Raw genomic sequence first — 13803 nt, 5'->3', positions numbered from 1 at the left:
ATCAATCCATCCTTGAGAGGACGGATTGACGTTTTCAGATAGGCCTCTCTATGAAAGTGACATTTTAGCTGTTTCAATAAACTATCTTTCATTTTTGACAGTTAATTTTTAGATCAAAATCAATCTTGGTTTGTAATCGTCCGAATTCGTTGGATTTTGTGTTTGATCTATAGCTTAAAATGTTTTCAAGTGATACCGATGACAGTGATCTTGAAATGCTTACTCAATTATCGGATTGGGATGATACTGTTAACGAACTAGAACCTGGTGACCATCCACGCCGCAGGCAATATCAACGAGTTAAATGTTTTGGTTACTCTCAACGACGCCGAGTTTACGTTTATGTTTAGGTTAAACAAAGTTGCAGTTGAATTTCTCCTGACTGAAATAATGCCATTCATCAGAGTTACCTCAAAACGGTTAGTACATTACTGAAACTTATTAATATTGTTTTTATAATTTTATACTGTGACTACTATCACTTATGTACTTATATATTTTCAGAAACAATGGTGTATCTCCTTTGCACCAACTGCTGCTAGCATTGCGGTTTTATGCATTGGGCACCATGCTAATATCAGTTGCTGATTTTGTTGGGGTTTCAAAATCATCTGCAAGTCGAATAGTAGCCGACATATCTGCAGCAATAGCTAGATTGTATGATAAATATATTTATTTACATGTAAGGAGTGCAGAAAAATTCTTTAATATAGCCCAGTTTCCTCGAGTAAGTGGTGCCATTGATGGTACTCATGTCCATATCCAATCTCCATGTATGTATGTTTTATTATTAATAGGCATTAAAATGAACATGTAGTTACTTGATTTTAGATTAAATAAGAGAATATTATCCAATACATGAATACTTGATTTATTTTAGGTTCAGAAATAGGTGAAGAGTTTCGTAACCGAAAGGGGATCTTCTCAATTAATGTTCAAGCTGTTTGTGATGGCGATCTCAAACTAATGAATGTTGTTGCCCGGTGGCCTGGATCAACACATGATGCCACTATTTTTAACAATTCAACATTAAGAGGTAAGGTACTACATCTGCATACTTTAATTTTAGTTTAATAAATTAGAATTTATAACTTATTTTGTTATTTCTATTACAGCTTCATGTGAGACTGGTGCTTTGGGTAATCAATGGTTACTTGGAGACAGTGCCTATCCAAATAGGCCTTATCTTTTAACACCATTGCTAAATACTGCAACTCCCCAAGAAATCAGGTACAATGAGGCACATATAAAAACCAGGAATACCATCGAAAGGTACCATAAATCTACAATTATTTTCCTTGATCTTTCTGCCATGTTTTTAAATATTTTTTTTATATTTATGCATTTGCAGAACCTTTGGAATATGGAAACGCCGATTCCCAGTAATTTCTTTGACAATGCGACTATCATTGCCTAACATACAAAAAGTTATAATCGCTACAGCAGTTTTACATAACATTTGTAGAACTTATAATATTGAAGAAGTGCCTCCTGAAGTCAATGTGCCGTGTGTTGCTGCTGAAGATCCAGATCAGCTCCCTAACATGGAGTTAAATGATGTTGAGAATAGAATAGAACTCATCAGACATTATTTTTAACCAATAAAACCTTTATAATCAGTAAAAACTTTATTTTTTATTCCTTATTTTCTTTTAATTTGCTTATTTCTAATTTTAGTTTTTCATTTTCTAATTTGATTTTCTCATATGTATAATCGAGAACCATTTTCTTTTTTTCATAATACTCCGCTATTGCGAGGTTTCTCCTTATGCGCCCCTCATCAGGTTTTGGCCTTTTCTTAAAACCTGTAATATTTATTTAATTAAAATGAAGTCTATCAATAATAAAGAAGTATTTATTTATTGAAACAGAATCATTCTTTGTACTTACAGTAATAATACCAAAGCATACATAGAATTTAGTAACAATATGTTAACAAAAATACAAACAAAACGGAGTTACATACTATGTGCATCCAAGTACCTGATACAGAGATCTAGGACAGTATTTGTACTACTAGCAAAAAGTATATAATATAATTAAAATTACCACTGGCTCGGGGAGTACCCAAAAAAAGCCTCTTAGGTAATGCAGCTGTTGGAGTGTTTACGACTAGAAATGGCACCTCCTGCCCATCACCATTGTCTAGTGGTAATTCTTTTTCCACTTCATTAATAATTGCACCATCACTGCAGTCACCATCACCATAATCTACCACTTGTTCTGAGTCGCCACCAAACTCCACTGTAAAGCCATCCACTGTACTGCCTAACAGTGAGGCGACTCTGTCCAGTATTTCATCTGGTGGTATGTAAGGTGGCGCTCCACCTCCAGTCTAGTAACAAAAATGAAAATTACTTTTAGAATTTATTTAATAATTACTATACAGAACAACTTTATAGCTCAATTTATGTTACCTTTATGCGATTCATCCGTATCTGAGTATTGCGTTTGCGTGAGTTTTTTTTCAAATTCTCCCACTTTAACCGGAGTTGTTGCGGTGTACGGCGACAAGTCCCAAAACTGGCGTTGAATGATGTCGTTATTCTAACCCATTCTTCCATTTTCAACTTATTGTTGGTGGCGTTAGTCGCTTTATTTGTTATTATGGCACTTCCTTCGATCAAGGAAAGCAACGCCTTTGTTTCATCCTTACTGAGTGCTTTGGCTTTATTCTGGAATAAGGATTAAAAAAAAATAAACAGTTAAATATTGAATATTTGCGAAACCGTGTTATTTTTTGCTTCTAATTTGCAGTGTAGTACTTACATGTTCAGTATCCATATTTGTGTTTCTTTATGAAGAAACAAAGTACCCAATATGTCCCTCTGTCCGTAGTTTAACAACTAATAAATAACAACGAGTAATAAGTACCTACTAAAAATACTGAGAATACTCAAACTCAAACCAAAAGTTCGCAATGCAAAGGTTGTGAATAATAATTGTGATTTATTTACAAGAGGTTGACATGTTGACATTTGACAGATTACAGAAGTGCGTTTCGTTCCTTTAAAAATAACGTTTCAATTCGTAGAAAATTTGTTTTGTTATTTCTCTTTGCAGACGTTCACATGTATTTATATCAAAATAATTATGTTATCTATATTTTTTAATGTACTCGTACCTTTGAAATTTTAATAGACGTTTTTAATAACACTTAACGCTTTTAAATTAAACGAATACTGTTTTTGTAAGTATGAATGGAATGGAACGTATGTGAGGGAGTAGATTAACTGCTATCCGTGGTGTAACTAAAGATAGAGATCAAAGGTTTCGTTATGGGGACGAAGATCGAAGATCGATCCACAGATAGAAATTAATCTAAGATCGGGTCAATCTTAAGATATCAGATAGAATATTGGGCTCGGCCGTAAATGATCAAGTTTGGTCAACTTCCCAGCAACGCCGACGGCCGTGAAGCCACCGCGTGTCGGTCCGAAGACCTCACTAAATCATTCAATCGGTAGTAGCGACGGGCGGTGTGTACAAAGGGCAGGGACGTAATCAACGCGAGCTTATGACTCGCGCTTACTAGGAATTCCTCGTTTATGGGGGATAATTGCAAACCCCAATCCCCAGCACGAAGGAGTTTCAACGGGTTGCCCGGGCCTCTAGGCCAGGGAGAACATGTTGATTCCTTCAGTGTAGCGCGCGTGCGGCCCAGGACATCTAAGGGCATCACAGACCTGTTATTGCTCAATCTCGTGCGGCTCAAAGCCGCCGGTCCCTCTAAGAAGAATTTTAATACGCCGCCAGTGAGTTGCGCGACCCGAGAGCCGCGCACACCTAAATGACGACGCCTATTTAGCAGGCTAGAGTCTCGTTCGTTACCGGAATTAACCAGACAAATCGCTCCACCAACTAAGAACGGCCATGCACCACCACCCACCGAATCAAGAAAGAGCTATTAATCTGTCAATCCTTCCGGTGTCCGGGCCTGGTGAGATTTCCCGTGTTGAGTCAAATTAAGCCGCAGGCTCCACTCCTGGTGGTGCCCTTCCGTCAATTCCTTTAAGTTTCAGCTTTGCAACCATACTCCCCCCGGAGTCCAAAATCTTTGGTTTCCCGGAAGCTGCCCGCCGAGCCATTGTAGTAACGTCGGCGGATCGCTAGATGACATATTTACGGTTAGAACTAGGGCGGTATCTAATCGCCTTCGAACCTCTAACTTTCGTTCTTGATTGATGAAAACACCTTTGGCAAATGCTTTCGCTGATGTTCGTCTTGCGACGATCCAAGAATTTCACCTCTAACGTCGCAATACGAATGCCCCCAGTTATCCCTATTAATCATTACCTCGGAGTTCTGAAAACCAACAAAATAGAACCGAGATCATATTCTATTATTCCATGCACGAAATATTCAAGCGGCATTTTGAGCCCGCTTTGAGCACTCTAATTTGTTCAAAGTAAAATTGTCGGCCCACCTCGACACTCACTGAAGAGCACCGCGATAGGATTTTGATATTGAACCGGCTTTTAACGACCGGCTCACCGACGATATGCTCCGCAAACGTGTCAGTATCACCGCGGATGCGGTGCACCGACAGCGCGGCGCACAAATGCAACTACGAGCTTTTTAACCGCAACAATTTTAGTATACGCTATTGGAGCTGGAATTACCGCGGCTGCTGGCACCAGACTTGCCCTCCAATTGTTCCTCGTTAAAATATTTAAAGTGTACTCATTCCGATTACGAGGCCTCGTAAGAGTCCCGTATCGTTATTTTTCGTCACTACCTCCCCGTGCCGGGAGTGGGTAATTTGCGCGCCTGCTGCCTTCCTTGGATGTGGTAGCCGTTTCTCAGGCTCCCTCTCCGGAATCGAACCCTGATTCCCCGTTACCCGTGACAACCATGGTAGTCGCAGAAACTACCATCGAAAGTTGATAAGGCAGACATTTGAAAGATGCGTCGCCGGTACTGGACCATGCGATCGGCAAAAGTTATCCAGATTCATCAAAATTAACGACTTCAGACGCCAGGCCCTCCGTCGATTGGTTTTGATCTAATAAAAGCACTCATTCCATCACTGGTCAGAGTTCTGATTGCATGTATTAGCTCTAGAATTACCACAGTTATCCAAGTAACTGAGTAAGATCTAAGGAACCAAAACTGATATATTGAGCCATTCGCGGTATCGCCTTAATACGGCTTGCACTGAGACATGCATGGCTTAATCTTTGAGACAAGCATATAACTACTGGCAGGATCAACCAGGGAGCTAACTAAAGCTTCCGCTAGAGCCTCAAACGTGACACGACGATGCCGCCGCGACGTTCGCTTCTCTATATACATACATATGCGCGCGGCGTGTTTAAATAACATGATATGCAACGGCGGCGACCGTCACACGCACACTATTCACACACGCGCGCGCGCACACGTGGATAAATCTGAACACAGTCAGTTAAATCGTTGAAAGTATCATCTTAACGAGACACCCCTTAACAATTCCCATTCGCATCAAGCGAAGGAAAAATTTTAATATCGATCAACTTTTATGACGCAAACGATCAATCTACGCACGGAGAGTGGAAGGATCGAAAATTGCGACCACATATAAACATCTGATAAAAGCCCATTGGTACATCACAAACGTGTGCGATGTGAGCAATAAAAAATTTTATACTGCCGTTCAATAGTAGTCGTATATTTTTCACGGTCTGCGCTCCGAGAGTGTATCAAGATGCGTAATATTATTTATTACACTACACATATAAAATACAATCTACGAAACTGACAATCTATCAAACCGTCGGCAGACGCAATGTTACTACAGTTACTAATTTCTACTTCTTCTACTACTACTACTAACTACTACTACTACTACTACCACCACTAAAGATTAAAAACTGTATCGCGCCGTATGCACAAACGCTTTTACAATATCATCATCTTCGGGGGTCTTTTATTATTTCATAGAACTAACACACTACTCTACAACTCTGTCAGACTCACCACCAAACACCAACCCCACACCGACACGCGAACGGCGGCAACGAGGAGAGCGCAGAGCACACGGGCGACGCGGTACAACAGCGACGAAATAATGATACATACACATACGTACATACACATACGTACGTACAAATGTCTCGCTGCACACGCGCAACGCCCCCCCGTCTTCGCTAGCCTCGCGCACCGATTGTCTCGCATCCCGGCTACGATGTTTCTGCTTGTTTAATTTTTTCAGATACTATTCACGTATCACGCAGGGCATATGTACATACATACATACATAATACATACATACATACAAACATACGCCGCGCGCGACTAACGCCTCGTGTTTTCAAGGTCAAGTCAAAAAACTTTGCACGCGTGCAGTTACGGCGTGCAGTCGTCAAAAATAATTCATGATTATAAATTTCGTGGTCCATATTAAATAAATTATAAACAACAACAACAACAAACAACAACAACAACAACGACAAAAGAGGGCGACCTTACCTCCGGACTTGATGAAGTGTCCTGAAGGTGTACTTCGAAGACAAAACAAGCCCAAACTCGCCTCACCTAGCTCTACTCGTCTATTAGTTCCAGTAGCAGTCTTCGAAGTACACCTTCAGGTCACTCCATCAAGTCCGGAGGTAAGGTCTCATCATAACTAACAAAACGAGCCCAAACTCGGCACACCTAGCTCTACTCGTCTATTAGTTCCAGTAGCAGTCTTCGAAGTACACCTTCAGGACACTCCATCAAGTCCGGAGGTAAGGTCTCAACATAACTAACAAAATGAGCCCAAACTCGATACACCTAGCTCTAATCGTTTATTAGTTCCAGTAGCAGTCTTCGAAGTACACCTGCAGGTCACTCCATCAAGTCCGGAGGTAAGGTCTCAACATAACTAACAAAATGAGCCCAAACTCGGCACACCTAGCTCTACTCGTCTATTAGTTCCAGTAGCAGTCTTCGAAGTACACCTTCAGGACACTCCATCAAGTCCGGAGGTAAGGTCTCAATATAACTAACAAAATGAGCCCAAACTCGGCACACCTAGCTCTAACCGTCTACTAGTTCCAGTAGAAGTCTTCGAAGTACACCTGCAGGTCACTCCATCAAGTCCGGTGGTAAGGTCTCAACATAACTAACAAAATGAACCCAAACTCGGCACACCTAGCTCTACTCGTCTAATAGTTCCAGTAGCAGTCTTCGAAGTACACCTGCAGGTCACTCCATTAAGTCCGGTGGTAAGGTCTCAACATAACTAACAAAACGAGCCCAAACTCGGCACACCTAGTCTCTACTCGTCTATTAGTTCCAGTAGCAGTCTTCGAAGTACACCTTCAGGACACTCCATCAAATCCGGAGGTAAGGTCTCAACATAACGTTTTGGAAAGAGGGTAGTTTGCGCCTCGAAAGTTAACAGCTGTTTTTAAAAGTTCTGTGAATAATTAATTGTATTTAAAGTATATAAGTTACATATCACTGTGTAATTGGTGAATTTAGTGGGACATATTTATGTGAAGCAGGTTTGCAAGTAAAAATTGTTTCTTAACATTACTATCTACGTATTTTTCTACCATGAATTGCGCTGCGTGTAAGAAACTCCTACGGCATGATGAAAAACTGGACTGTACTACCTGTGCGGGGTCTTATCACTACAAGTGTATCAATATTTCCGTCGAATACTTCAAGAAAAATCTTAAAGAATTAAAACGATCGTGGCTTTGTCCTCTCTGTAAGAACGTAACATCTCGACGTAAAGGTGACGAAACACCCGCTAAAACCCAATTTGATAACACTTCTCATGAAACCAGCTCATCATCAAATAGTTCCCCTATCATCCCACCTTCTCCAGTTACCTACGATCAGTTGAAATCCCTACTTGAAAGTAATATAAGTGCCGCCCTCACTGAGATAAAAAAAGAATTCTCGAACACTATTAATGTCTTGCGTGATCAACTGGCTGATTATCAAAACGAGCTGCATACTCACAAGGAGAAAATCCTGGCACTGGAAAACGATAACGTTTCACTGAGGGCCGAATTAAGCACCATACGCGATCAACTTTCTTCCCGTGACACAACTAATCTTAGTGATACCGTTAATGCATTACAATCCGAGTTAAACGAACGTTATCAGCTTGATTTACTCAATGATATAGAAATATCTGGCATTCCCGAAACTAACAACGAGTCCCTGACGCACCTTGTTATCACCACTGCACTAAAACTCGGCATCGAAATCGAGGAACGCGACATCGTATGTGCTTATCGCATAGGGGCTAAACATCGTACTAATGATTCAACGATTTCTACGAATGACTTGCACCCTGATTCCCGCTCCCCTCGTCCCCGGCTTATCGCTGTAAAACTCACGCGCCGATCAATAAAGAATGATTTTATAAAGCATGCTCGCATTAAACGCAACTTAACAACAGCTGATCTTGGACTCCCACCTCACCATCAAAAATCAATTTATATTAATGAAAGATTAACTAAATCTAATCGCCTACTTTTCGGTAAACTACGTGAAACGTGTAAGGCACAAAATTGGAGATTTGCCTGGACGAAGGAGGGACGTATATATGCAAGGCAAAGTGAAACCACAAAAATTTGTTTATTTCGTAATGAACACGACATTACCCGTGTATTCAGAAACAAAAATGTGCCGTACAATGTTGATAACAAAAATTAGATATTATATTGTATTATTTTATAAACTTGAGTTCTATATATTTGTATATTTTGTATGTATTTGTCGTGGATTGCGCCGTGTATTTGTATATTATATTACTATGTTATTGAACTATTCATTTTTTATCATAAATTCAATTTCAATACTAAAAACTCTGTACTTTATATTTTGGTCAAACCCTTTCTTTGTACTCAACTTTTTTCAAACTAATGTGTTACGTTTAAACTTTATGAACTTATATTATAGTATTGTGAAAATAGTTTTAATTCTTAATTTAATATTACTTTTTGTCATTATTTTAATTAAACAAAAGGTAGATAACTGTGATTGCGTTGTGGTTGTGCGAAGCTTAGTATCATGGTCATTTATGGCAATATATGTTAAATCTATTATTCGGTTAATTTACTTCCTACTCCACAATACAGCTGATAATTCTCCAGGTACCATTTTAGACAATGAACATATAAAAATATATAAAATCATATCAAATTATGAACTTTTAAGTATTTTGGGAATAGCCATGCTATTGAATAAATTTTATCCCATATTGTATATCTTACACAATCATATAATATCACTTTATTATTTATATATTACAACATACCTACCATATGAGATTATAATATATGCTGGCATTATCTTTAATATTATTTTTGTTATTGCAGTTGAATCTAGAAGTAAGTATTTTAATAAAACATTATTTATTAGCCTAAATTTTTATTATAGTGCACCATACATTTATTCTTATCAATTAAATAATCGCACCCGGGATACGTATAATTTTAAAATTATTGCATTAAGTATTTACTATTTATTATTTTTAATATTATGGCCAAGCGTACTAGTTTAATTATTGGATTTTTTAATGCGGGTTCTCTGGGTACACGACAGGATGAGTTCCGTGTTGCATTCGATCGCTCACAACCTGACATCTTTGCGATCAATGAGACCTGGCTTCGGGATGGGCAGGAAGCACATGCCCCTTCATTGCCCGGCTTTAATTTCCGTCACCGACCCCGCCCACCCAGTAGGGGTGGAGGTGTGGGGTTCTACGTAAGGCGTGGTATGACAGCGCGAGTCTGTACCATTTCTTCTTCTCCTGCATCTGTCGAACAGATGTGGCTGAGGATGAAGATAAACTCTCGTCGCGTCCTTGTCGGCACAGCATACCGACCGCCGTGGCTTAACGTCGATGTCTTTTTAGACACTTTAACAGACACTATTTCTGCATTCAGTGACTACGACTATCTGGTGCTCACCGGTGATTTTAATATAAATCTCATTAACAAACGAGACCCAAATACCGCCCGCTTGAATGCATTCTTACAATCTCTGCAATTAGTAAATCATGTCAATGAGCCTACACACTTTACTGATCATAGTCAGTCACTCATTGATGTTATTTGTACGAATGCTCCTGTAGCTAAAATAAAAGTTGAACATATCCCAGACCTTGGTGCTCACGCAATTATCACAACAGAATTTAAATTAAGAAAAAACACCTTGTCCCCCAAACACATAATATTTAGACCATTAAAAGACATAGATCTTAATAAATTGAATAAAGCTGTTTCTGTTCTACCCTGGGACACAATTGCGTGTTTTTCCGATGTGAATCAGATGGTAGATGCATTCAATCACTTGATTATAAACTTATTTGACTCATTTGCCCCTATTAAGAAGTCTTTAATAAAGAAAGTGTCGTATCCATGGATAACCAGTAACGTAAGGTACATGATGAAGCTGAGAGATGAGCAACATTATCAATTTCGAAAAACTAACCTTGACGCTCATCTTCAGGACTATAAACATTTGAAAAGTTTAGTGAACACTAGCTTGTTCTATGAAAAGAAAGCCTTCTTTGATCACAACATAAACCAACATAAAAATAACGCAAAACTTCTGTGGAAAAATTTGAAAAGAAATATTATCCCTGATTTTAAACGCACTGGTGAGATCCCGCAACATTTGTGTGACGCCGACGCAATTAATAAACATTTCCTTGATGTTCCCGGTCAAAGTACTGCTGACCCTGTCGACCTCGCCTATTTTGACAAAAATCGTTATTGTGACAGTACTTTTACATTCGAGCCCGTTAGTGAAAGCTATGTCGGAAAACTTATTCTTGACATCAAAAGCAATGCAGAAGGAGTCGATGGAATCACCAGGGACATGTTTCTTTTAACACTTCCACATTCTCTTCACGCTTTTACTGCAATTATTAATAAATCTCTCTCTTCTTCACTTTTCCCATCGCAGTGGAAGACAGCCCTGGTGCGGCCCATACCAAAAAACAGCAATCCTACTGCCCTCAAAGACCTTAGGCCGATCAGTATTCTCCCCTACCTCTCCAAGATCTTAGAGCGAGTTGTCTACAACCAAGTCACTAAGTACTGTGAATTAAATAATATCTTGCCGGAGTACCAGTCAGGTTTTAGAAAACTTCGTAGCACCTGCACTGCTTTGATTGATGTTGTGGATAACTTGCTCTCTGCACGTGACAATGGCCAGCCATCACTTCTAACTCTGCTTGATTTTTCTAGGGCCTTTGACTGTATAAACATTTCTTTTCTTCTCTCAAAGCTTAATTTCTATGGTTTCAATCCTATTTCTTCATCTTGGTTTGATAGCTATCTTCGCCAACGTCACCAAAGAGTAATGCTGGTTAAAGGTGACGGAAACAGAGACCTTTCTTCGCTTGTGCCTGTCAACAGAGGAGTTCCCCAGGGCTCCATTCTCGGTCCTCTTCTATTTATAATATACACGGCAGATATCACCTCTTGTATACATAACTCCCAATATCATTTATATGCCGATGATTTGCAACTTTACATGCCTGTTGATAGAGATCGAATAGAAGAATGCACCGGGAAAATGAATGAGGATTTGGAACGCATATCTGACTGGTCTCATAAAAACTCATTGGTTCTTAATCCATCCAAGTCTAAATATCTTGTTGTTGGCTCTAAGAAGCAAGTCTCTGACTTGGTTAAAGCAGATCCCACTGTTTTTGTAAACTCCATTCCTATAGAGAGGGTTACAATTGCTCGTAACCTGGGCATCGATTTCGACGGCCAGTTAAGGTTCGAAGATTATGTCACTAATTTAGTTAGTAATTGCTTTTATAGACTCAAAGTTCTTTACAATATTCGGCCTTTTCTGAGTGTCGATCTACGAATAAGATTGTGCGAAAGCATCGTACTTTCTAAATTAAATTACGCTCTCCCTGTTTATGGACCTTGTCTAACGGCAAAAGTACAGCGTCTTATTCAGAGAGTCCAAAACTCCTGTGCCAGATTTTGCGTGACTATCCCACCCAGGTCTCATGTCACCCCTTTTCTTAATAGCATAAAGTTTTTAAAAATGAAAGGTCGGCAAGATTTACTATTGGCTTGCCTTTTATTTGATACGATCCATACAAAGCAGCCTGAATATCTGTACACAAAACTATTGTGGCGTAAGGATACTAAAAGGGGTGAAATAAGAAGTGGGACCCAAGAGTTATCCATTCCCCAACATAAAACTACCGCCTTTCGTGGGTCATTTAGATATAATGCGACGAAATGTTGGAATAACATACCACCTCCAATAAAAAAACTCAAGTGCAAATCCAACTTTCGTCGCACTTACAAATCACTACTGCTCAATTTACAAGCATCTTAATTTTATTTCCTTTGACTATACGTATCCAAATTTATAAATTAACACATTATACATATATACCTACATATAAATACTGATTTTAATTGACCAAATATATCTATATAAATTTATACAAATATATCTATTCTACTGCTTATATAATATTATTATTATTACACATTTATTATTTGTTTAATTCATAATTAATTATTCTATTTTTATTATACCTATATATACATACTTGATTGGAGGCGCAAACTATTCATCTGGGTATCTGGCAGAATTATCAGCGTTGTGGAGCTTTCTCCCACAACATTATGCTGAGCCAGGGCCTAATTGCAGCCAGTGCGCAACACACATACCTAATACATTTGTGTACTTATAACTGTTAGTGTTTTAATTTGTAAATTCTTTATTATTTTGTGTTATTTTATGTTTGTTTTCCTTTTTTTATATTTTGTATTATTATGTATGTTCTGTTTGGTTGCAATAAATCTTTTTATTATTATTATTATGTTTCTCATTTCCATAATACTCGGGTACCACCAGAAGGACGGTACCCGGATCTTTGGAAGGCTTACGTGGGGACACGGATCCAACACGCAGAGGCCCTTTCGAGAATTTTAATGTGTTGTGGGACACCAGCCGCAGCCTGCCCATGACTGCACTATAGAGATACAGCCCTAGGCAGTCCGCGGCCGATGTGGGACTATTGCAGGGTATGGAAATTTAATAATTGGGCTATGGATTGGGATGCTAAATGGACTGGTACTGGGGACTATGGGAAACTATGGCACCTGCCTTTCTACTAAAAGAAAGTAAAAATATGTTGGCAGGTGGTGACTCGCCCTCTCACTGTATGGGCCCCCGAAATAAGTCGCTGCAATAGTGCGACAAGGGGGCAACATATTGTGAGCAGCTAAGGGTGGAGAGGCGTCCCTGGACTTTAAACGACGATCACGCGCTCCCTGAGGGTCCAGCATCACGTGCCCACTCGCCACTTACGCTTCGCATCCACCCTTCGAGCTAAAAGCTCTCGCGACTCCACTCTGGCCGGCCGGTTAAGGCAAGCCAGAGGTGGGGGTCCTGTCCTCGTCAGGCTTCACTCCGACCGGCCGGTGAAGGCAAGCCGGAGATGAAGACAGGGGCCTCCCCCGGGAGCACTCGGTTCCCGCGGGGTCGCTACTCCCCGACACCCCGCCACAAGGCGTCCTGCGGGTTGACTGACTGCACGGGTGGAATATCTATTGTCACATAGACAATAGATATTCCAACCGTGGGCGATGGGGTCGTCACATCCCTACGCCCTTATTATTATTATTATTATAACTAACAAAATGAGCCCAAACTCGACACACCTAGCTCTAATCGTTTATTAGTTCCAGTAGCAGTCTTCGAAGTACACCTTCAGGTCACTCCATCAAGTCTGGAGGTATGGTCTCAATGTAACTAACAAAACGAGCCCAAACTCGGCATACCTAGCTCTACTCGTCTATTAGTTCCAGTAGCCGTCTTCGAAGT

The 13803-nt window shown here is 39.8% G+C and overlaps 2 pseudogenes; one reads left to right on the top strand and one right to left on the bottom strand.

The window, feature by feature from the left end:
- The first annotated feature begins 54 nt into the window (after positions 1-54).
- On the top strand, positions 55-1620 carry LOC123695423 (annotated as a pseudogene).
- A 1694-nt stretch (positions 1621-3314) lies between these two features.
- LOC123697825 lies at positions 3315-5220 on the bottom strand (annotated as a pseudogene).
- Positions 5221-13803: the final 8583 nt, after the last annotated feature.

Source organism: Colias croceus, chromosome 1 (genome assembly GCF_905220415.1).
Source record: "Colias croceus chromosome 1, ilColCroc2.1".
Classification (NCBI taxonomy): Eukaryota; Metazoa; Arthropoda; class Insecta; order Lepidoptera; family Pieridae; genus Colias; species Colias croceus.
Note: the sequence above shows the minus strand (reverse complement) of the source record. Positions and strands in the feature narration are given on the sequence as shown.